Here is a 23,929-nt window from a genome sequence, read left to right as displayed (position 1 = left end):
TCCCCCCCAACCCACCGCCACCCCGGGGTGGCTCACATCATGGAGACCACAGGGCAGAGGAAAACAAAGAGGGGGAAAAAAAAGAACCCTGGATCGGGGGTATACACACACGAATAGGAAAAGTCTGGTCAGCTGAAAAGGAAGGAGAAAAAAAGGGAAAAGAAAAATGCAGCGTGGCTAGTCCTTGTGGTCAGAAGTGAGAATCCGTGAAAACTGGTCGTTCTTACTCTCTGTGGGCAGAAGTTTCAGCCGGGCCAAGGGCAGATAAAGGAATCCAAGGCTGATTGCCAAAGACCGGAGGTAAAAGACTCCGGAGGAGTTCAGAAGTTCAGGGAAATAAAAGAGGATTATCGCTGAAGGGTTCTGTGAACCAGAGAGAAGGTGAAATGACAGGAAGCCCTGGGAGTGGCCAGGGGGCGGGCGTGGGGGGTGGGAAGAAGGACAGGCACCGAGCGCCGCCCCGCAGGAGGTGTGCGTGTGGGGGGGGGGTGCTGCTGGAAGGCGGGCAAGCTCAGGTAAGCCGATTGAGGTGGGCTAGCCTTGCTTCTCTCAAAGCGCTTCATCAACCGAATGAGCTCCTAAAAAAACAGACGAGGCCGGAGGGGACAGTGGAGGACTGTTTTCCAGGCAGGCTCCGTTTTCCCAGTCTTGGAGAGCAAATTCCTTCTGCCATGGCCTTTCCTTTTTCGTGTGTGTTCAAAACGTGTCAGTGCTATCTGTGTATGTGCATACGTGTAGACATGTGCACCTGTACATAAATGTGCACACACGCACTTCCGTTTTACATAAAACCACGCCTGATGAGCGAAGGCATTCAGAGAGCAGCATGAACAAAGGAAGACAGAGAAGCAGCACTGCGCTCGGGGCAGCCCCCCCGCCCCGGGGGACCCCCCCCACCCCCCTCCACGGAGTCTAGGCGGTAGGAGATAATGAAAAATATGGAGAGGTAGTTAAGTGGGGTGTCGGCAGGGCAAATCAGAGCGCTGAGTTACTGCACAGAAAAGGAGGCAAATCAACAGGAAAATATTGACAGCAAAGGAAGAGAGAGGGAAATCTATGTAGATGATGGGTGTGCAGGATCAAATGGAGATCGACACACCCGAACGAATGAAATCTGAAGCGGAAGGCAAGGCAGGTCGTAATCAAAACCTGAAGCAGGAAGGCCCATTGAGGAGAGGGAAGGGCGTCACAATGTGGATAAAAATTAAGATAAAGAAAGACCTTTGAAAAGAATTTTGTAAAGATACAATTTTTAGTATGCTCAAGTTTCGAGGCTTTCTTAAGAGGAAGCAGATGGAACAGAATATTTAGATTTTAAAGGCCGAAATTAGAGCTTGAAAGGTAAGAAAGCAGATAAAGAATGTGTTTTGTTGTTGTTGTTCCGCTAGACTTACTGTTGATTTAAAAAATAATAATTTTCAATATTTGGTCATAGGGTTTTGATGCATTCTTAGAAATTTGAAATGATAGCCAAAAAAGGAATTCAGAGATAATTTTTTTAAAAAGATTTTATTTATCTACGAGAGAGAGAGAGAGAGAGGGAGAGAGAGGGAGCATGAGCTGGGGGAGGGGCAGAGGCAGAGGGAGAAGCAGGCTTCCCGCCGAGCAGGGAGCCCGATGCGGGGCGCGATCCCAGGACCCTGGGATCATGACCTGAGCCAAAGGCAGATGCTTAACCAACTGAGCCACCCAGGCGCCCCCAGAGATAATTTTTTTTTAAAACACAATCTATTTGCTCTATTTCTTTCAATCTCTCTGGGTATACACACGGGGCATACACACACATTCAGATATTCTTTTTCTGAAACATTTGCAGACATCATGATACTTCAGTGTGTATTTCCTATGAGTAACAGCTTTCCCCTACGTGCCCACAAAACCACCATCCTACCTAAGAAAACCAGTAATAATTCCACAGGCTCTAATGAGCCGTCCTACCAGCAATGCCAAGAATCGTTTTAGCTGTTTGTTTTTAAACAAAGAATCCAATCAAGGTCACCCATCGCATGTGCTTATTTTGTCTCTTGGGAGTCTGTACACTTTCTAGCCCAACCTCATCATTTGGGGCATGAGAAAAATTCTGTCGGGACAAGGTGATTTTGGCTCAAGGCCATTGCTCTGAGCACCTGCTCCATTTTACCTAGGCGAGATTTTATGGTTAAGATAGCTTTAAGTTTTAAAATAACTTAAAAATGATCAGTATCACAACTGTCATCATAGCACAAGAATTACCACCGCTCCCAGCAGTACTGAGCCCTCTCCGTGTGTCAGATGGGACCCGGGACATCTGCAAGCCGGAGCTCAGTTAGGTAAGGCTTCCGAACACCCCGGGCTGCCGGCGTGGAGAGCCCTCTAAGGTCCCCGTTGGTCCCCTTCGCACAGGAGAGACTCCCGAGGGCTGGCGGAGGACCCGGATGTCCCTTTACGGAGCCTTTTTACCACTCTCCTGCCCCGACCCTTCACAGCGCCAACGCATGCTGCCGCTTCTGAGTGTATTTCAAAAAGTTATCTGTAAAGTGCACGCGACTCTGGAGAAAAATGGCAAGACGAGGTAAAATCTTCAGCCTTTGCCGCTTCGCCCCATGCAGACTAATGGGAGCTGTAGGCCACGTTTTGACAATAAAGGGAGACTGTAGCACACTTAACACTAAGAGGAAGGACAGATTATGCAAATGAGAAGTGCTGTTTGTGTTGCCAAGTGAACCTCCATTCAGAGGCGAATTAATAGAAGTGGATCTTTCTCTTTCTTCTTTTCTTTTTTTTTTTTCCTTGTAAATGAAATGAAGATGCCAGGAAGTTTAGGGTAGATATTATGCTTTATTTGCCTTTCCATTCCCAGGATTTAGTGCATCATCCAGAATATATGTAGGTATTCAGATAATCCGTTGTTTCAGCAAATAGTTCCTGGACACAGTCTGTGTGGCTGGTCCCGTGCGGGCCCCTGCCCGGAGGTAAGAAACAGACACACAGGCTACTTCCAGGCTGTTCAGTACACAGGATGGACGATGGGGCAAGTGCCTGGTGTCCTGGGTACCAAGGGGGATCACCTGATACAGGTTAGGGAGGGACAGGAAAGGCGTCCAGGAAGAAGTGTCATTTCAGTGGAGACTGAGGGTAGAGTAGCAATGCAGGTTTGCTGAGCTGAATGGGTGGATTTTAAGGAGCTTGAAGCCACGGGGCAAAGTAAACCATTTACACAGACCTTTCGTGTTTGAATTGGCAAATGATAACTACGGTCCATGAGCTGCAAGAAACAGGTGACAGGGGTAGCCTGTGTGTAGGAAACCAAGTCACCAGGGCAGGAAGGTACACCCTTTTGCACCTCTTGAATTATTTACTGATTTTTTTGAATTATTAAAAATGAATGTATGTTCTCTCTCTCTTTTTTTAAGATTTTATTTACTTATTTGTCAGAGAGAGGGAGAGCACAAGCAGGGGGAGCGACAGGCAGAGGGAGAAGCCGGCTCCTCACTGAGCAGGGAGCCCGATGCTGGGCTCGATCCCAGGACCCTGGGATCATGACCTGAGCTGAAGACAGATGCTTAACCGACTGAGCCACCCAGGCGCCCCATGAATCTATGTTCTCGATGTAAGGTCACTGCAGGGAACAGACAGGGAAGGACGTAAACATATCCTCCTTCGGTTCAGTAAAACTTGAGGATGCCATGGAATTGACAGTAGTCGGAGGTAAGGAGCCATACTTTCCAGTCTGCAATCACTCTGTGGGCTTCTTCAGGGTCCAAAGATGGAAGACCGTGTTAGTGAAGCTGTTGGAGGGAAAGAATGAGAGTGAATGGGTTCGTTAAAAATCTTGGCAGTGTTGGGGCGCTTGGGTGGCTCAGTCGTTAAGCGTCTGCCTTCGGCTCAGGTCATGATCCCAGGGTCCTGGGATCAAGCCCCGCATCAGGCTCCCTGCTCGGCGGGAAGCCTGCTTCTCCCTCTCCCACTCCCCCTGCTTGTGTTCCCTCTCTCGCTGTGTCTCTCTGTCAAATAAATAAATAAAATCGTAAAAAAATAAAAATCTTGGCAGTGTTTAAAAGAAAACCTCTTGAAACAAATGGAGAGGGCGCCTGGGTGGCTCAGATGGTTAAGCGTCTGCTTTCGGCTCAGGTCATGATCCCAGGGTCCTGGGATCGAGTCCCGCATCGGGCTCCCTGCTCAGCGGGGAGCCTGCTTCTCCCTCTGCCTCTCTCTCTCTCTCTCTGTCTCTCATGAATAAATAAATAAAATCTTTTAAAAAAAAAAAGAAACAAATGGAGAGAAAATCTGGGAACAGAGGAGGAGAAAAGAAGACTCTTGGGAATATGGCAAATGCATCCCTGAAGCAATCAATCAATATTTTGCCATCCTTAGTTTTTTTTCTTAAGATTTATTTATTCATTTGAGAGAGAAAGAGCATGAGTTGGGGGCAGAGCAGAGGGAGAGGGAGACACTCCTCAAGCAGGCTCCCCGCTGAGCTCGGAGCCTGACATGGGGCTCCAACCCACAACCCTGAGATCACGACCTGGGCTGAAATCAAGAGTCGGACGCTCAGCTGCCTGAGTCACCCAGGCGCCCCTCCATCTTCGGGGGGTGCTTCACAATATGAATCAGGGAAAGAGGAGTTTTGATGAGGACGTTTGGAAAGGCGACGTGCCTCATGTTAGCATTACTGTGTTAGAGTGTTCAAGTGTGAATTTTTTTTTTAATGGAGTGATTTATTTTTTTAAAAATTTGCACAGGGGCAGCACTTTAAAGAAAACATAAGACTTCTGATAGTCCTGGGGCGAAATAAGAAGAATGCTCTGTAGTCTGCAGGAAGGGTGTACATGTTAAGTCAGAGGGCTAGAGTTTGAAACCTGGCTCCACACTCACTAGCTTTGGGACCTTGGGGATACTATTCCATGTCTCTACATTGTCATGGCTTTGTCAGTGTCATGGGGGCATAGCCCACGTGACAGGATTGTTTCTGTAGGCGACAATGGAGTGGCAGCTCACAGCATCTTCCTCGGGCTACTTCCACAGGGCGGGTTGGCCAGAGTCCTAGGACGCTGCCCATCTCATGGGTGGTGAGCATGCTGCCACTGGTCCTGGAAAAGAGCTGTGAAAAGTGTGATCAACCCACCGATCGACAGTTAATTCCCAGTTGCTTCCTGGGTAGGTCAGTTTTTTCAGCAGGGACCGAGCCCCGCTTCGGGCTCCCTGCTTCTCCCTCTCTCTGTAATCCCTGTCCCTCTCGTGTGTGCGCTCTCTCAAATAAATAAATAAAATCTTAAAAAAAAAAGACTATTAGGGGAGAATCATGTCGGGAAGTCACTTTCCTAGTCAAGAATCAATATCCTCTTTTTTTTTTTTTTTTTACGTTTATTTATTCATTCCAGAGAGAGAGAGAGACAGCAGTGGGGGGGAACAGGGGTCAAGAGGGAGGGGGAGATAGAGAAACCCAGGCAGAGTCCATGCCGAGTGTGCGGTCCGATGCGGGGCTCCATCGCACAGCCCGAGACAGACCTGAGCCAAAACCGAGAGTCAGACACTTCACGGACTGCGCCACCCAGGCGCCCCATAAGTGTCCCTCTTGCCTGGGTGTTTGAAGGCCTACTGTAATCCTGCCAGTGTGCGGCAAGAGGCAAATAAAGTGCTCTTTTAGGGAGGGAGAGGGTCAGAGAGGAAGGAAAGAATACACTAGAATGACTTTGGGGAGGCGGTAGCAGGAGAAGTATAGAGGTTGGGGAGTTGATTATAAGAGTTGGTTGAGCAAGTGCCTTGCACTTTGGGATGTTCGGTGAGACTGGTGGCGGTGGTAGTCTCTGGGTCACCAACCTGGAGAGCGTACTTTGGGCCATCCTGTGAAAAGCCTTTGTTGGCAGGCTGAGAAATTTCTACTTAATCGGGTAGCCGGCCAATAGGATTCCCTGAAGGTCTTCGAACAGCAGAATGACGCGGAATCATGTAACCTCAGAGCTGAAAGAAGAGGTAAAGGCCTTTGGTTTCACCCAAGGTTTCACATCTCTGTCTGCCAAGTGCAGGCTTGGGCGCTGCTTTCTCCCCGCCATGAGCTTTAAATGAGATGATACTTATAAAGCACTCAGCTCAGGGTTTGCCGTGGAGTCAAGCTCAATAGACACTGATATTGTCATTGCCATCCTACATGTGGTTCCTGTTAGGAAGGTTCTCCTTAAGCCTTCTTCCACATTTGTCCTATTTGAAAACAGTTAACCCGTTCCTATGGGAGCCTTCTCTTGTCCATACTGATTACTCCTGGTTTTGTCCACCTGCTCCCACTCTTGTACCTTTCTATCTCCTCCTTGTAAAATGTGGCACACAGAATCCAGTTGTTTGATCTCAGCTGACCAGAGCAGGCCCTTCCTTTCTCATTCTACAGACCCTGCCTGAATTGGAAGAAAAAGAACAAACACAAGGAACAAACTCTGATCTTTGCCAGCAGCATCATCAACCTGAATATAATACTGATTCGAACTCCCGCGCCCTTCCCACATGCACTCCTGCTAAGCTGCAACCTTTTCTACTGTCTCCTGGCACTTGGGCCCTGCACGCAACTTCAGATTGCTTGATGACAGTTGTGTTTCCCTTTAGTTTCGGGGATAATCGTGAAAGGCCTTGAAACAGGCAAAATGATCACTGAGGCTCTTTCAGAGGACTGCTGGCTATCAGCTAGCAGGTGCCGCCGGGTTGCCTGATTTTACAGAGCTCTGTGTCTTCCACTGTTTCGGATTGAACTGTGTTGCAACTGGAATTTGTAGAAAACCCATCGTAATGCAAGTAACTCTTGTCCACAGAGATAAGAATGAATTTTGTCTGGTGGACGTGCCACTGATTTCCACCCTGTGAAACAGGCCACTGGTCTTTTTTTTTTTTTTAAAGAATTTTTTTATCTATTTATTATTTGAGAGAGAGAGAATGAGAGCTAGAGAGCACATGAGAGGGAAGAGGGTCAGAGGGAGAAGCAGACTCCCTGCTGAGCAGGGAGCCCGATGCGGGACTCGATCCCGGGACTCCAGGATCATGACCTGAGCCGAAGGCAGTCGCTTAACCAACGGAGCCACCCAGGCGCCCAGGCCACTGGTCTTGAATCTATTCTATTAGCAAATTTTTTTCAGCATTTCCAATGGCTTTCATGTGTGTCTGTTCTTCAGCTACTGCTTTGAACCTGTTGTAATATTTTACTGCTTCCATCATTAATTAATGAATAGTTAACTGGTGGACATATGTTTATTTTATATTTGTATGAGAAACCTGATTTTTTTTTTTTAAGATCTTATTTATTTGAGAGAGAACACATGAGCATGCATGAGTGCGGTGGGGGGAGGGGGAACAGAGGCAGAGGGAGAAGCAGGCTCCCCGCTGAGCAGGGAGCCCGATGAGGGACTCGATCCCAGGACCCCAAGATCATGACCTGAGCCGAAGGCAGATACTTAACCAGCTGAGTCACCCCGGTGCCCCAGAACCTGATTCTTAAAAACAATCTTTGACACAGATTTTCTCATCCCTTCACAATTGGAGAGGTACAAAGAGGGCAGAAGTGGAGACTAATCAATCAAACACTAAAGACCTTGTTTTAGATTGGCGTGGGTCTGTTACGGAACCTGGACTGGATCGCCCGACGGAAGAACCAAGCGGCGCTCGGAGATCTTGGAGGATAGGAGGTTTATTTAACGCCCGCGGGCTCAGAGGAGAGTGGTCTCCAAAGGTCTGAGCCCCGAGCACAAAGGGGGCAATTTATGCGCATCTACTTCTGCATACTTGGCACTTTTGGCACGTGCGCGAAGCGGGGCAGGGAGAAGGACCGCATTGGTGCGCGCGGGAAGCAGAGCAGGGAGAAGACCCCGGAAGAGCCCCAGGGCACGGACTGGGACTCTCCCGCTGGCTCGGTCAGCCGTCTTAGGACACAGATTTTCCTTATCATTCCCCACTTTGATGCCCCTTTAAACACCTAGTTTAGAGGGCATCATCTTCATCTTCTAAGGGGCGACAGTGAGTAAGGAGTAACTGGAGCCTGATTTTAGCATTTTGAGTAGTGATAAACCTAGTAAGGGCATTAAGAATACAAGGACCAAATGCTACTATGAGGAGGAGCATTAGGAGGGGGCCGACGAGGGGGGCAAACCAAGGGAACCATCGTGAGAGGGTGTCCCACCAAGTTGTCTGCTGGAGTGATTCCCACCGGCGATGTCCTCATTCCTGTAACTGGGTCAGAGTTTCTTGGACCACTCCCGACTCATTGGCATAGAAACATCATTCCTCCTGTAGAAAGAGGCAGAGCCCCGTCTGTGCGGCTGTAAGTTGAGCCCACACCTGATTTGGAGGACCACTGAGGCCAGTGAATTGAGTTGGCACTGCAGGGCCAGGGCCGATTGAGTGAGGGCAGAAAAGTCCGCCGTGAGTTGTTGAGTTAGCCCCTGGTACTGAACCGGAGACATCCTGATGCCAGTGGCACCGAGGGTAACACCTGATGCGGCTGGCAAGCTCACGCTAAGAGGGATGGCCGCAGGGGAGCGTCGAGGGCGGCTAGGAGGTCTCCATATGAGTGAGGCATCGCTCCCGGGGAGCACTGAAAGATCGGGTAAGAGACTGACAAGCGCGCATGATTGATCGCGCGGGGTGATGCAGGTGTATACACCTTGATCACAAGCCAGAAAAGTGTTGTTAGGCGCACAGACCCGACTGTGGCCTGTGACGGGAGAGGAAGAGTTGCCATACAGCGGTACAGGAGCCAGAAAGGGATAATCTGAGGTTCCCGGTGCCGAGGCGGGATGTGACATGGTAGATTGGTTGAGGATGATACCTAGGTATTGGACAGGACTGGGCTTTATACAGATCCAGCAGTCAGACGCTAGGGTGGATTCGAGCGGTTAAGCGCTTGGTGGGAGGCGTTAATCATACCTAACAGTTGTGCTATAGATGCTTGCTGCGTGTGGATGGGGGACCCAGGGATGCGCCAGGGCGAGTTATTTTCTGTCTGACTCTGGGGGTTGGCTGTAAGGCTTGGAGTGAACGTGGACTTCATCATAAATTTGGCCGTGGGGTCGGTTCCCAGAGGGTGATACTGGCCCAACAGGAGAATGATTCCTGCAGCCCATGATGTGGCACTGGGTTCTAAGACTGACAGGGTGACCTGTATACAGTGATCGTTAGAGGCAAGAGGATGGGGTGGCGTTGCGTGACAAGGAAATGCGGATGTCACTGTGCTGTTTGAGGCGCCACCTGGTGGACCATCGTTCCATTCCCGGCCAAGGCGCCGCCCATGACTCACATCCCCAGGCTTGTGAGCAGAACTGAGGGCAGGTGTTTGGCTGTTGAGGCGTAGGGCCCCCACAGATGTAGATATCTACCAGCCGGTAACCTGAGTGAGGGCCGTGGTAGGAACGCTGTCTATGAGGTTCCCAGGAGGTGTCAAGAAGCTGGCATCCATCAAAACGGAGGTTAACCTTCGGTGTGTGCACATCCCAGGTGGAAGAAGTCAGTGGGGGCGCTGGTGCGGGATTGAGGGGGATAAGCTGGAAAGTCCATTTGCCAGTAACGGTGATACAAGAGTTTGCCCCCCCTGCCTGACCGGGCAAGCTAGAGGCAGTGCGGAGGAACGGCACACCAGGTAGCAGAAGACCGGGACTGACTGGGGCCAGGAAAACCATGGTGAAATGCGCTCAGGAGTAGACAGCAGAGGGCCATGAAAGTAGGATCTGTGACCTTAGGTAGGGGGAGCCATCGTGGTTAACCTGTCAGCAGATGAAGCCCGTGGACAAGTAAGTGCAGTAATACACCCTAGGGACACCCAATAAGCAATGACAATAGTAAGCCTCTGGGGGAAAGTCCAGTGAGGAGGGGTAACAGTGTAGAGTCCAACTCCCAAGATGAGGGAAATCACGCCGATGAGAGCCAGGGACCACGGTGAGCAGGTGTCTATCAGCCGGTGGGGTCTTGTCAAAGGTGAAGCCGGATTGGGTTCGTGAAGTCTGGCTGGACTCTCCACTGGCGCGGCTCCTCGTCCGAATGATGAGCTTTCTTCACTCTGGAGTGGTGGACCCACGGGGTGACACGTGAGACCTTGAGGGCAGTAGGTGTGGTTAGAACAACAGTGTGGGGCCCTGTCCACTGAGGTTTGAGGGGGTCTTTCTTCCAATCTTTGACCCAAACTGAGTCCCCTGTCTGGAAGGAGTGTACCTGAGATCCTAAGGAGGTTGGGGCCCTCCCGATGGTGTACTTTTGTAATTTACTTAGGGTGGCCCCCAGGGCCTGAAGCTGCTCCTTTATCTCTTTATCTCCAACCTGATGCAAGTTTCCTGGAAGGCTTCCCAAGCACAGGGGAGGCCATCCATATATTAATTTGAATGGAGAGAAACCTGATGTCCCGGGCGTGCAGCGAGCCTGCAGGAGAGCTAGGGGTAGCAGATCCGGCCACGGGAGGTTAGTCTCCTGAAAAAACTTTGCTAAGGTTCCTTTGAGGGTGCGATTCATTCACTCTACTTTCCCTGAACTTTGGGGATGGTAAGTGGTGTGGAGTCTCCAGGTGATGTTGAGAGATTTGGTCAAGACCTGCACAATGTCTGCCACAAATGCGGGTCCGTTGTCACTATGGTTTGTTAATGGCAGGCCGAACCGGGGCATGATCTCCCGCAAGAGGACTTTAGCTACTTCCCAGCTTTGCTCTGTCCTTGTCAGGAAGGCTTCGACCCGCCCAGAGTATGTGCATACTCTTAACTAGGAGATACCTGAACCCCCTGCTCGGCCGCACATCAGTGAAATCTACCTCTAGATCTTCGAAGGGGGTTGCTCCCACCCTCTGGACACCTGGCGGGGGCCGTGGTGCAGACCGAGCATTATTTTTAGCACATGTTATGCATCGTTCACTCGTTGCTCGGCATAGTGCCGGCAGCTGACTGATGTAGTAGTGCTTCTTGAGAAGAGGCTCTAATGCAGTTTTCCCCAGATGAGTGAGTCGGTGGTGTTCCTTGACCAGATGCCCTCCCGTTGCTGTTGGAACAAAGATGCACCCGTCTGGCATCATCGACCGTCCCTTTTCAGTCAGGGTGGCTCCCTCAGCCATGGCCCATCCATTTTCCTTTTTAGTATAACTGGGCGGAGGGACTTCTTCCGGGGGTGTCAGGGCCATGGTGAGGGAAGGGGCTCTGTCCACGTCCTCACTGGCTGCGGTCTTGGTTGCCTCATCTGCCAGATGATTTCCCCGCGCTGTGGGTCGTCTCCTTTCTGGTGTCCCTTACAGTGCAGGATTGCTACTTCCTTTGGAAGCCAGACGGCTTCGAGGAGTCTCAGTATCTCCTCCTTGTTCTTGATAGCTTTTCCTGCGGTGGTTAGGAGGCCCCTTTCCTTGTAGATGGCTCCATGTATATGTGCAGTAGCAAAGGCGTACTGAGAGTCAGTATGGATGTTGACTCGCTTGCCTTCACCAAGGGTGAGGGCTCGGACTAACGCATATCATTTGGCCCATTCAGCTGACCATCCAGCTGGTAATTCCTTAGCTTCTAGGACTTCAGTGGTTGTGGTTACTGTATAACCCGCTTTCCGGGCACCCTCCTGTAGGTAACTGCTGCCATCACTGAACAGCGTGAGCTCTGGATTCTTTATGGCTTGATCCCGCAGATCTGGACAGCTCTCATAGACTTCATCAGTCACCTTGGAGCAGTCATGGTCTGGTTCCTCCTCTTCTGTGGGGAGAAAGGTTGCTGGATTTAATGTCCTGTTTTGAGGGTGACCCGCGGGTTTTCACAGAGGAGCCTTGGTATTGTGCTAGCCGAGAGTTGGAAAGGAAGCCGTGTCCCTGTGCATTCATGAGGGACACAACTGCATGAGGGACCTTGACCTTAAGTTCTCGCCCAGGGTAAGTTTGTCCACCTCCTTGATGAGTAGGACTGTGGCTGCCAGTGCCCTGGGGCACGGTGGCCATCCCGCTGCCATGGGGTCCAGCTTCTTTGACAGGTAAGTGACCGGCCACTGCCAGGGCCCAACAGTCTGGGTGAGTACCCCGAGCACTATTTTTCCCTTTTCATGCACAAAAAGATTGAAGGGTTTTTCTACATCTGGCGGGCCCAGGGCTGGAGCCTGCCCCAGGGTGGTCTTTATCTCTGTGAAAGCGGCTTCTGCTTCCTCAGTCCAGGCAGGGGGTTCTCGATCTGGTCCCCCTAAGAGATCATAAAGGGGTCTCGCTATGGCTGAGAGCCCAGGGATCCAGATGCAGCAGAATCCTGCAGCCCCCGGGAGTTCTCGAAGGCCCCTTTCGTCTGGGGCTGTGGCAGGGAGGTGATGACCCTTTTCCTCTCTGGCCCTAGTTCTCTTTTCCCTTGGGTGAGGAGGACACCAAGGTGTCAGACCTGTAGTTGGCAGATTTGTGCCTTCTTCCATGAGGCTCGGTACCCCGAGTCTGACGGGAGCTGTAGGAGGGCCTTGGTGCCTTTTGTGCAGTCTTCTTGTGTGTCACTGGTGAGGAGGAGGTCATCCACATACCAGAGGAGGGTGCCTCGTGTGGCCTCCCTTGGGAAGCTGGCGAGGTCTGCGGCCAGTGCTTCCCCAAAGAGGGTTGGTGAGTTTTCAAACCGCTGCGGGAGGCGCATCCAAGGCAGTTGCATCTGGCGCCCTGTATCAGGCTCAGACCATTCAAAGGCAAACAGTGGCTGGCTCTGGGGGAGCTAAGCGGAGGCAGAAGAAGGCATCCTTCAAATCTAGGCAAGTGAACCATCTGGGGGGAGGGGCAGAGAGGGAGGGAGAGGGACAAGCAACTCCACGCTGAGTGTGGTGGAGGCCGGTGCGGGGCTCCATCCCAGGACCCTGAGATCATGACCTGAGCTGAAGGCAGACGCTTAACCGACTGAGCCACCCAGGTGCCCTGACGGCAAGTTTTTTAAGGCAAGGCAAACCGGAGGATGAGGAATGGAGTGAGCTGGAGAGTCAATTAACCACCCACTCAGATGCCTTAATTTTGCACTTGACTCCATCATGCCCTCATGCCCTTGACTTTCTATTGTGCCCAGTCTGCCCAGCCCTGCCTCGGAGAGCTGAATTCCCTGTCTTTATGGATGTTACATTCAACTGAGGTAGCCAGACAATAAGTAGTGGTATAGTAGTAATAGTAGTTAATAATAATAATAATGAGCATGATATAACAGGGCTGTGAACGAAGACAAGGCAGGGTAAGAGTTTAGAGGGCGCTGGGGAAGGGGTAGCAATTATCTCAAGATGGCTGGATTACAGATGGTTTGCGTTTTGTTTTCTTTGTATTTTTCTCTGGTTTCCAAAGTATTTTCAGTAAACACGCGCCCCTTTTGTAATTAGACAAAAAATAAAAGTGATCTGGAGATGTGTTCTAGTGTCCCACCTGGTTTCCACTCCTCCTCGGCTATTATGTGTCTATCCCCACAATGAAAAAGAGCACCTCTGGGGTCGTCCGAATCCATAGCCTCCACCACGGAGCACTGTGGTCCAGCCTCAAGACTCAGTAGGGATCATGGCTGATCCCTACTGAGCCCCCACCAGCAGAGCCCTTGTCCTCACCCAGTGCCACCCCAGGAAGGACGTCTGCAGCCCCTGGCTTGGCGCTCAGGGAACTGAGCCCACGGCACCTGTCTGTAACTTGCTTAGCGGTCATAGAGTTCATAGAGCAGAGTCATGTACAGATGCTAAATGGATAAGAGGCAGCTTTGGAATTCAGCATAGAGAATCTGAGGAATTGAAACCAGCTGTAGGCCGGTGTTTTAAGAGAAACAGCATAATATGAGATGTCGGACAGAGATGCTGGAGCCAGATAGTAAAGTTCTGTAGGTTCTTGGAAGTTCATGCTGTTAGGTCTCTACGTGTCACTTGTGGGGATGTAGACATCCTCCGGACGTCCTGGTTTCTTCGATTTTTCAAGGTACTCTTTAGCACGTTATCGCCCCACCTAGGAGATTCTCAGATAGAAAGTCTTTTCTTCCATGATTGGGTACAAGAATGAAAATGTAAATTCTGTGCTATGGATGCCAAGCTTGCTAAGACCTGGTTCCGGCCCTCGGGGGAACAGTGTGGTGGGAGGTGGGGCCTCGTGCCAGGAGAAGGACAAGATGTGGGAGGCAGTGGACACAGGAATTGGACCCTACGTGCAGGTATAATTTCCATAAATTATACAGCTCAAACGTGAATGAATTTTCAGGGTTGTATTTGTAGGGAGAATTATTTTTCGTTGGGATATCATTAACTGAATCCATTCCACAGCCTACCTTTTCACGAGAGAACACCACTGACTGATCACATGCTGGTTAAGCACAGAGTGGCCCCTCCTTCTGGCTGCTGGCACTGGACCCAACGCTAGTGCTCTTTGCTGAGGAACTTTAAAAGTCACGTGGATAGGGGCGCCTGGGTGGCTCAGTCGGTTAAGCATCTGCCTTTAGCTCAGGGCATGATCCCAGGATCCTGGGATCGAGCCCCACGTTGGTGTCTCTCCTCAGCGGGGAGTCTGCTTCTCCCTCTCCCTCGGTCCCCCCAACCCCCTGCTCATGCTCTCTCTCAAATAAATAAATAAATAAATAAAATCGTTTTTAAAAAAAAGTCACGTGGGTCAACTACAAAGTGAATTAGTGTACTGTGGTTCGTGAACGATAATACAGGGATGAGGTTTTACGTCCGTGCATTTTTTCTTTCTTCTTCTTCTTTTTTTTTTAGACTATTTATTTATTTATTTGACAGAGAGAGACGCAGCGAGAGAGGGAGCAGAAGCAGGGGGAGTAGGAGAGGGAGAAGCAGGCTTCCCATGGAGCAGGGAGCCCGATGTGGGCCTCGATCCCAGGTCCCCGGGATCATGACCTGAGCTGAAGGCAGACGCTTAACGACTGAGCCACCCAGGTGCCCTTGTGCATTTTTTTCTTATTGCTGCTGTGAAAAATCATCACAAACCTGGCGGCTTAAAACAACACAGATTTATTATCTTATGGTCCTGGAGGTCTGAGTCCAAAAGGAGTCTTAGGGGGCTGAAATCCAGACGTCTAGGCAGGCCTGCTTTCCTTCTGGAAGCTCCAGAGGAGAGTCTGTTTTCTTAGCTCTTCGAGGCTGCCCACATTCCTTGGCTCCTGGCCCCTTCCTCTGTCACGAAGCACATTCACTGTTCCAGTCTCGGCTTCTGTCCTCACGTCTCTTTTTTCTGACCTTGGCCCTCTTGCCTCCATCTCCATCTCCATTATCATTTAACATATATAACACAAAACTGGCCATTTAACCAATTTTTAAAGTGTACAATTCAGCGACATGAATTACATTCACAAGGTAGTGCGGCCATCTCGATTTGTAAAACCCTTCACTGCCCAAGTAGAAACTCTGTACCCGTTAGGCAGTAACCCCCACTCCCTCCTCCCCTGGCTGATGGTGACTGCAAATCCGCTTGTAACATCTATGAATTTGCCATTCTAAACATTCCATGTAGATGGAGTCCTGCAGTATTTGTCCTTTGTGTTTGGTAATTTTACCTAGCATAAGGTCTTCAAGGGTCATCCAATTTGTAGCGTGTTCTAGAACCTCATTCCTTTTATCGCTGAGTGATATTCCATTATGTATACATATTTGCACATATATTCATACCACATTTGTTTATCTGTTCATCTGTTGATGGACTTTGGGCTATTTCCGTCTTTGGTTATTGTGAATAATGCTGCTGTGAATACTGGAGTACAAGTATCTATTTAAGTTCCTGCTTTTCATTCTTTGGGGAATATACCTAGGAGTGGAATTCTGGGATAATGTGAAAATTCTATGTTTACTTTTTTTTTTTTTTTTTTAGGAAGCTCCACATCCAACATGGGGCTTGAACTCAGGATGCTGAGATCAACAGCCGCATGCCCTATAGGCTGAACCAGCCAGGCACCCCTATGTTTAGATCTTTGAGGAGCTGCCAAGCTGTTTTCCCTAAGTAGCTACATCACTTTACCGGCAGTGTACGGGGGTTCCAGTTGCTCCACACCCTTGCTAATGCTTGGTTGTCTGTCTTTTTGATTCCAGTTATCCTAGTGGGCGTGAAATGGTATCTCCTTGTGGTCGTGTATTTCCCTAATGACGAGGGATCAGATGCATCCTTTCATGTGCTTGTTGGATATCTGTCTATCTCCTTTGGAGAACTGTCTATTCAGGTCCTTTGCCCATGCACTCACTGAGTGGTTTGTCTTTTTGTTGTTGAGTTGTAAGAGTTCTTTACATATTCTGGATATTAATCCCTTATCAGACATTTGATTTGCAGATATTTTCTCTCATTCTCGGGTTGTCTTTTCACTCTCTTGGTGGTATCCTTTGCCTCCTTCTTCTAGGGATCCTTGTGATTATACCTAATAATCCATCTCAAGATCCCTAATGTAGGCCTCCACCTAGTGCCCTCTGACGCTAGAGTGGAAGGTCCCTGTCAGCTCCTTGAAGGCCACGTGCGAGGCTATTCTTGTGCTTGTGCGGGTGCTGTTGTGGGGCAGAGACGAGAGCAATGGCAGGGAGCCTCTTTTTGGGGGCAGGAAGGGTCCTATGGGGCCGGGTGCCCTTGGCCTGCAGAAGCTTCTCTTTGGGTATTCCTAGAATGTTCCACGTAAGGCTCACCCTCCCTCCTCCCAAAGTGGTTGATCGTTGGAACGAGAAGAGGGCCATGTTCGGGGTGTATGATAATATCGGGATCCTGGGAGACTTCAAAATGCACCCCAAAGAACTGATCAAGGGCCCCAGATGGCTTCGAGGCTGGAAGGGGAATGAGTTACAACGTTGTATCCGAAAGAAGAAAATGGTTGGAAATAGGATGTTCCTTGATGACCTGCACAACCTTAAACGCATCAACTACCTCTGTAAACACTTTAACCGACATGGGAAGTATCGGTAGAAGAGAGAGCTGGGAGCTGTGGAAGAGGCACATCTGTCACCCCGGAGAAGGGGAACAGTACTTTTCCTTATAAGGAAAGGAACGTGTATGCTCCTTGTAATAAAATGGGGCTTCTTTGGAATCTGTTATCCACACGCTTTATTTTACACTAGATGCTACTTTTACTCATTCCTGTAGACTTTGAAGTCTGACTCATCCATAAGTCCTATAGTCTTAGGTTTGGACTTAACCACTTCCCCTTTGCAGACGAGCCATACCTATAGCTTTTAAAAAAGAAAAATTATTGTTGGCACTTTTTGACATTTAGCCTTTCATATATTGAAAATGGTATTTTTAATTGCCTCATAATTCTGTTAAATGTATTTTTAAAAACACTTTCACATTAGTTGAAATATAGCAGATGAGTGGAATTATGCTTCTGCATTATTCTCATCAAAAATATTGGGTACCTTTTCTGAGCTGAGAACTGTAGGAATAACAAAATGTAATAGATAAGATGCTTTTCTAGTTAGGGAGTAAAGATATATTCACACATGTACACTTTAATAGGAGGCATTGAGTACCATATGAATGGTTTACATCCCAAGCCTGACTGATCATCAGAATCATCTTGGTAGTTTCGTAATTTCAAAAGCCTGCTCCCTGCCTCCAAAGATTTGTGACCTGTAGGGCCGAGCTGTTTTGCACATCTATGTGGTGTTGTTTTTTTAAACACATTTAAAAAATGTATCCATACATGCAATCCAAAATTTAAAATTACTAGAGGGTAATCAGGTAAAAAAAACAAACAAACCCTAATGTAATCATATCAGCAAGGTCTGTCCCTTTTGTGAGGTCATTTCCTGATAGGTTTTGACGAAAGGATGTGAGCATCTTTGGGGGAACCATTACTCTATCACAATTCCTTTCAAAAAAATGTCTACAAGGTCAGAAATTGTGAATGTATTTTTGCAAAAAGGTGAAACCAAGCAACTTTGCAGGGAAGAAAGCTGCCTGGTGTGCAGCTTTCACTTAGGGCTTCTGCCCTGAACCACCACTTTGGTGGGGACACCCTGTGCTGGGTTACTTAGCGTCTCTGTTCATTCTTAAAATGTGACTAATTGTCCTTCCTCCTGTCCTCCCGTGAGTTTGAAGGGTAAGAGATAAATAGACTCGGTTTGGGACTTTTTGTCCTCTGCACAAATCAGAAGTCCCAAATATAAAAGCCATTTTAGGGAACATCCAGAAAGCAGGAGCATAGCGAATGCACAAATACACACCAACAAATACAGTTTCTGTTTGGGTCTCTATCAGAAAGAAAAATCACAGACCCGTGAAGATTAATGAGACCACATCTCTGGAAACCTTTGAGCCCTTTGGAGGAAAAGCGCTTGGTCAATGCCAGCATTTCTGTGCCCCCCCCTCACCTTTTCTCTACTAGCAGCTGTTTTGCCTTTTGATGCCCTGTATCTGTCTCAGCACCCTGTAATTACGGGGAGTCTAATTGTGCTTGGGTGGAAAGGAGGGCAGAGGGTGAAGGTACCCCTGGTCGGAACGTGGGACCAAATATTGGATTAGCATCAGGGGAAGGCCCCACGAGTTCTTCCCTGACCCATGAAGTCACAGGCTTGGAAAGACAGCGGTTCTCCTGTGCTCCGAAAGCCTTGAAGGCAAACGTGTCCATGTTGTAGGAATGTAGCCAAGAGAAATTATCAGAAATGCAGGCAAGGGTGTATGCCGAAGATGTTTGTGAGCATTATTTGTAATTGTTAAAAACTAGAAACAACCTAAATGTCCAATGACTGGAAATGGTTGAGTCAACTGTCGCCTGAAACACCATGCAATATTATGCAATCATTCAACATGTCAACAGATCCTTTATTATTATTATTAAATTTTTTAAATTTTTATTTATTTATGTGAGAGAGAGCATGCGCGAGCACGAGCAGAAGGAGGGGCAAAAGGAGAGGGAGAAGCAGACTCCCTGCTGAGTGGGGAGCCCGACGTGGGGCTTGAACCCAGGACTCCGGGATTGACCTGAGCCAAAAGCAGACGCTTAACTGACTGAGCCACCCAGGCGCCCCTCAAAATTTTTTTAAGTAGGCTCCACACCCAGCACAGAGCCCAGTGTGGGGCTTGAACTCACAACCATGAGATTAAGACCTTAGCTGAGATCAAGAGTCAGACGCCTCAGCCCCTAAGCCACCCCGGTGCCCCATCAATGGATCCTTTTTAATGATGTTTGGAAAAGTGTATGATAAAATGTAACAGAAAAAGGCAAGACTCTGATTTCAATATAAACGATGCTCTCAACATTGTGAAATACTGGTGGATGGAACAACAGCAAGAAGGGTAACAGCACTTGTTACCATGAGTCGTTCCTTCGTGGTGGGATTCTGGATGATGGCAGTCAGCCATGCCCATGGCGGCCCTTGCTTACCATCTTGCTCCTTACTGTAGGTGATGGTAACCTGCGAGGTTGTTTTTTGATATCTGCCTTGCTTTGGAGACAGATCATAGAGCCAAAGTATTAAAAAAAAAATCTAGGAGAAAACCATAGCTAACAAATTCTGAGATTTGAACTACCGTAGGTGTTGTTTTCATTTACAAGCAGTGAGAGTAGAAATGAAGGTAACAAAACAATGCAGTTTCTCTACCTCCCTTGCTAAAAACTGAGCTATTTCCAATAAGTGAAACACAGCATTATTGGTCAGACTTGTACTAATGCCGTGTGCAGCAGAGCCTCCTGAGTCCTTACCTACTGTTATGGGCTGGATTGTGTCCCTTACCCCCAGATTCATATGGTGATGCCCTAACCCCCAGTCCCTCAGGATGCGATTGTCATTGGAGATAGACTTTTAAAGAAGTGATTTAGGGGCGCCTGGGTGGCTCAGTTGGTTAAGCATCATACTCTTGATTTTGGCTCAGGTCATGATCTCAGGGTCCTGGGAATGAGCCCCGCGTGGGGCTCCGTGCTCAGTGGGGAGTCTGCTTGAGAATTCTCTCTCTCCCTCTTCCTCTGCCCCGGCTTCCCCCGCCCCCTGCCCCATGCTCCTTTGTGTGCGGGTGTGTGCATGTGTGTGTGCCTGCTCTCACCCTCTTCTCAAATGAACAAATAGGGCACGTGGGTGGCTCAGTTGGTTAAACATCTGCCTTTAGCTCAGGTCATGATCTCAGGGTCCTAGGATTGAGTCCCGACTCAGGCTCCCAGTTCCTCCAGGAGTCTGCTTCTCTCTCTGCCCCTCCCCCAATTTGTTCTCTCTCTCTCTTTCTTTCTCAAATGAATAAATAAAATCTTTAATAAAATAAAGTAAAATCAATAAATAAATCTTTAAAAAAACTAAAGAGGTGATCTAGGTAAAATCAGGTCATATGGGTTAGACTGGTATCCTCATAAGAGATTAGGACACAGACACTGCTATGGATTGAATGTCTGTGGCCCCCCAGAATAGGTTAAATCCTAACCCCTAAGGTGTTGCTGTTAGGAGGTCGGGCCTTTGGGAAGTGATTAGGTCACGGAACCGTCATGAACAGGATTGGTGCCCTTATGAGAGAGACCCCAGAGAGCTCCCTCACTGCTTCCACCGTGTGAGGACATGGAGAACCAGGAGGTGGGCCCTCACCAGGCACCAAATCTGCTGGTGTCTTGATCTGGGACTTCCGGCCTCCAGCACTGTGAGCACTGCAGGTCTGCTATTTACAAGCTGCCTGGTTTCTGATCTTTCGTTGTAGCGACGCAAACAGACTCCCACGGACACGCACAGAGGGAAGATCCCAGGAGGACACGATGAGACGCAGCCGTCTGCAAGTCCAGGAGGGAGAACCCCGCACGGCTGGCTCCACAGTCTTGGGCTTCCAGCTTCCAGAACTGTGAGAAAATACATCGCTGTTGTATAGGCCGCCCAGCCTATGCTATGTTGTGATGGCAGATCTAGCAAACTATGCAATACACACACACACACACACACACACACACTAAAATGTGTTTGTGTCCTTTTTTTGAGGATCCCAAACACCTCAGGGCAGAGATAGTTAACAGAGTAGTTCGAGGTAGGAAGAAGAATGGGCGGGGGGTGAAGCGTACATGCCTTAGGTAAGGGCCCCCTGCTTCGGGACAGTGAAGCAAGAAGATGTGGATTGTTTTTTGTTTTGTTTTGTTTTTAAGATTTTATTTATTTATTTGACAGAGAGAGAGACACACACACAGAGAGAGGGAACACAAGCAGGGGGAGTGGCAGGGGGAGAAGCAGGCTTCCCGCGGAGCAGGGAGCCCGATGCGGGGCTCGATCCCAGGACCCTGGGATCATGACCTGAGCCGAAGGCAGACGCTTAAGGACCGAGCCACCCAGGCGCCCCATGGATTGTTTTTTAAACTAGAACTTAAACTGCCCTCCTCGGATTTCCTCCTGCAGGGCTCCGCATACCCGTTCCCGTGCTCCTCCTGTGAGCTGGGTCTCTCACTTCACTCACGGTGAGGGGCTGCACACTTGCCCACAAGGACCATCCCACCCAGCCCCTGTCCCTGGCGCCAAAGGCCTTCCCACCGCAAGAAGGGGCCTGAAAGGTAAGGTCAATGTCCATGTCAAAGGCAGCGGTGATTGATCCGGTTAAATTTGGACTTGGGGACAAGGCAGGTGGGGTTCATACCCAAAGGAGGTTGAGGAAAGGGTCTGCCGTTTCAGTGCTATGGGGCCTGGCCCTGCCTGGGCCTTTCTGTTCCCCTCCACCACCCCTGGTCCTTCAGATTGTGAGGTTCTGCTGCCTTCTGATCTCTTGCCACCTCTCGGGCTGCTTGGCTCTTTCCCCTGACAAGGGCCTGAGCGAGGGAGGCATTTTGCATCCCTGTCATCGAGCCGTTTCTCATCCACTTCAGTGACCTGGCCTGCCCGGAGCCCCAGCGGGCCTGTGGATTCCTGACAGATTGGGATGTGCTTCTGAGCGAGGGAATTCTGGTCTATAAATGGAATCTACATGAGTGCTTTGCACCTTCCCTTCCGCCAGCCGGCTCTAACTTGGCTTCGACAGTAGGAACTTCTGACTTCCTTGGTCCAACCATGGCATCTTCCCAGCTGTAGGCCTGGAGTTTCCATGGCTTTGGCATGGCTTCTGTCTGAGATGTTCGATTGATAACACCACAGAGCAACCTACAAATAGCACAGTAACCCCCATCTCTTGAAGACCGAGGAACTGCAGACTTGGCCCCCGGGTCCACCCGGCCTGGGATTGGGGCACTGCCCCTCCTGGCCCTGTGGGCTGGCTGAGGGCCATCCTGACCTTCGCTCGCACAGCAGGATGCCCTCCTGGCAGCACATTCATGGGACGTCTCTTGTCATAGAGTAATTTTTCCAAAGGCAATGAAACGATTTGTCACCCATAATTGTACCCCCCGCTTCCTTTGCTGGCTGACTTCTCATCCCTCTGCAGCCCAGCCCTGTGCTGGGAAGCCACGTCCAAATATGGTGAAAGGCCAGCACCTAGCTGCTTGTGAGCTATCAAGTCAGCCTTCAATTGGAAACATTTCTTTTTTGTTTTTGTTGTTGTTGTTGTTTATTGTGAAATGTGTTCTAGTACATGACATAATCTCTGTTGATAGGTAATACCGTTGGTTTTTTAAAAAAAATATTTGGGAGGCACCTGGGTGGCTCAGTCGATTAAGGGACCGACTCTTGATTTCAGCTCAGGTCATGGTCTCGGGGTCCTGGGATGGAGTCCCATGTCAGGCTCCCTGCTCAGCAGGGAATCTGCTTGAGGTTTCCCCCTCTCCCTCTCCCCTCACCGTACTCACACGCACGTGCTTGGGCTTTCTTTCTGTAAAATAAATAAATAAATCTTTAAAAAAAAAAAAAAAAAGAAATGTTTGGGCTCTGGTACCAGGCTGCCTGAATCCAAATCTGAGCCCGGCCGTTTGGAAGCTGCGTGAGCTTCGGCCCATTACTTCACGACTCTGGTCATTGGTTTTCTCGTTTGTAAAATGGGGTTGATGATATTGTACCTACTTCCTCTTCTTTTCTTTTCTTTTTTTTTTTTACTGTTCTCTGTGTTTATGAGTCTGCTTCTGGTTTGTTGTTGTCATTGTTGTTTGTTTGTTTTGTTTCTAGATTCCACATATAAGTGAAATCAAATAGTATTTATTTGTTTTTCTTTGACATATTTCACTCAGCGTAATACCCTCTAGGTCCACCCATGTTGTCAAAAATGGCAAGATTCTTTTTTATGACTGAGTAATATTCCACTGAGTGTGTACACCACATCTTCTCTATCCATGTATCTATGGATGGACACTTGGGCTGCTTCCATATCTTTTTTTTTTTAAAGATTTTATTTATTGATTGTTTTGAGAGAGAGCAAAAGCGAGAGAGATCACAGAGGGAGAGGGAGAAGCAGACTCCCTGCCGAGTGGAGAGCCCGATGCAGGGCTCCATCCCAGGCCCCCGGGATCATGACCTGAGCCAAAGGCAGACACTTAAGGACTTAGCCACCCTGGTGCCTGGGTTGCTTCCGTATCTTGGCTATTGTAAATAATACTGCAACAATTACATGCTCACCCAAAGTGCACGAGGGTTCCCTTTTCTCTACATCCTTGCCAGCACTTGTTATTCCTTGTCTTTTTGGTACTACTCATTCAGACAGGTGTGAGGAGATACTTCACTGTGGTTCTCATTTGCATTTCCCTGATGATGAGTGATATTGAGCATCTTTTCATGTATCTGCTGGCCATCTGGATGGGATGTCTTCTTTGGAAAAATGTCTATTCAAGTCCACTGCCCATTTTAAATTTTTATTTATTTATTTATTTTTAAAGATGTATTTATTTATTTTAGGGAGAAAGAGAGAGGGGGTAGGGGCAGAGGGAGAAAGTCTCAAGCAGACTCCTCACTGTGTGCGGAGGCTGATGCAGGGTTCGATCTCATGATCCTGAGATCATGACCTGCGCTGAAACCAAGAGTCGGGTGCTTAACCAGCTGAGCCACCCAGGTGCCCCCCATTGCCCATTTTTTAATCAGTTGTTTGGTTTTTGGTGTTGAGTTGTGTAAGTTTTTTATATAGTTTAAATGCTAACCCCTTATCAGATATGTCATTTGCAAATATCTTCACCCATTCACTAGGTTGCCTTTTTGTTTTGTTAAT

The 23,929-nt window shown here is 48.9% G+C and overlaps 1 long non-coding RNA gene and 1 pseudogene across 1 annotated transcript in view; both read left to right on the top strand.

The window, feature by feature from the left end:
* LOC114217313 (uncharacterized) overlaps positions 1–22,309 on the top strand; it is a 50,902-nt gene extending 28,593 nt beyond the window's left edge. Inside the window, exons 2-4 of the long non-coding RNA XR_003610955.2 lie at positions 20,534–20,671; positions 21,214–21,365; positions 21,675–22,309. This is a non-coding gene — a long non-coding RNA (uncharacterized LOC114217313). The remainder of the gene's footprint in view (positions 1–20,533; positions 20,672–21,213; positions 21,366–21,674) is intronic.
* LOC114217312 (large ribosomal subunit protein mL51 pseudogene) lies at positions 16,433–16,822 on the top strand (annotated as a pseudogene).
* Positions 22,310–23,929: the final 1,620 nt, after the last annotated feature.

This window comes from Eumetopias jubatus, unplaced genomic scaffold, assembly GCF_037043125.1.
Source record: "Eumetopias jubatus isolate StellerSeaLion01/CBP00866 unplaced genomic scaffold, mEumJub1_p1.0 scaffold_8, whole genome shotgun sequence".
Classification (NCBI taxonomy): Eukaryota; Metazoa; Chordata; class Mammalia; order Carnivora; family Otariidae; genus Eumetopias; species Eumetopias jubatus.
Note: the sequence above shows the minus strand (reverse complement) of the source record. Positions and strands in the feature narration are given on the sequence as shown.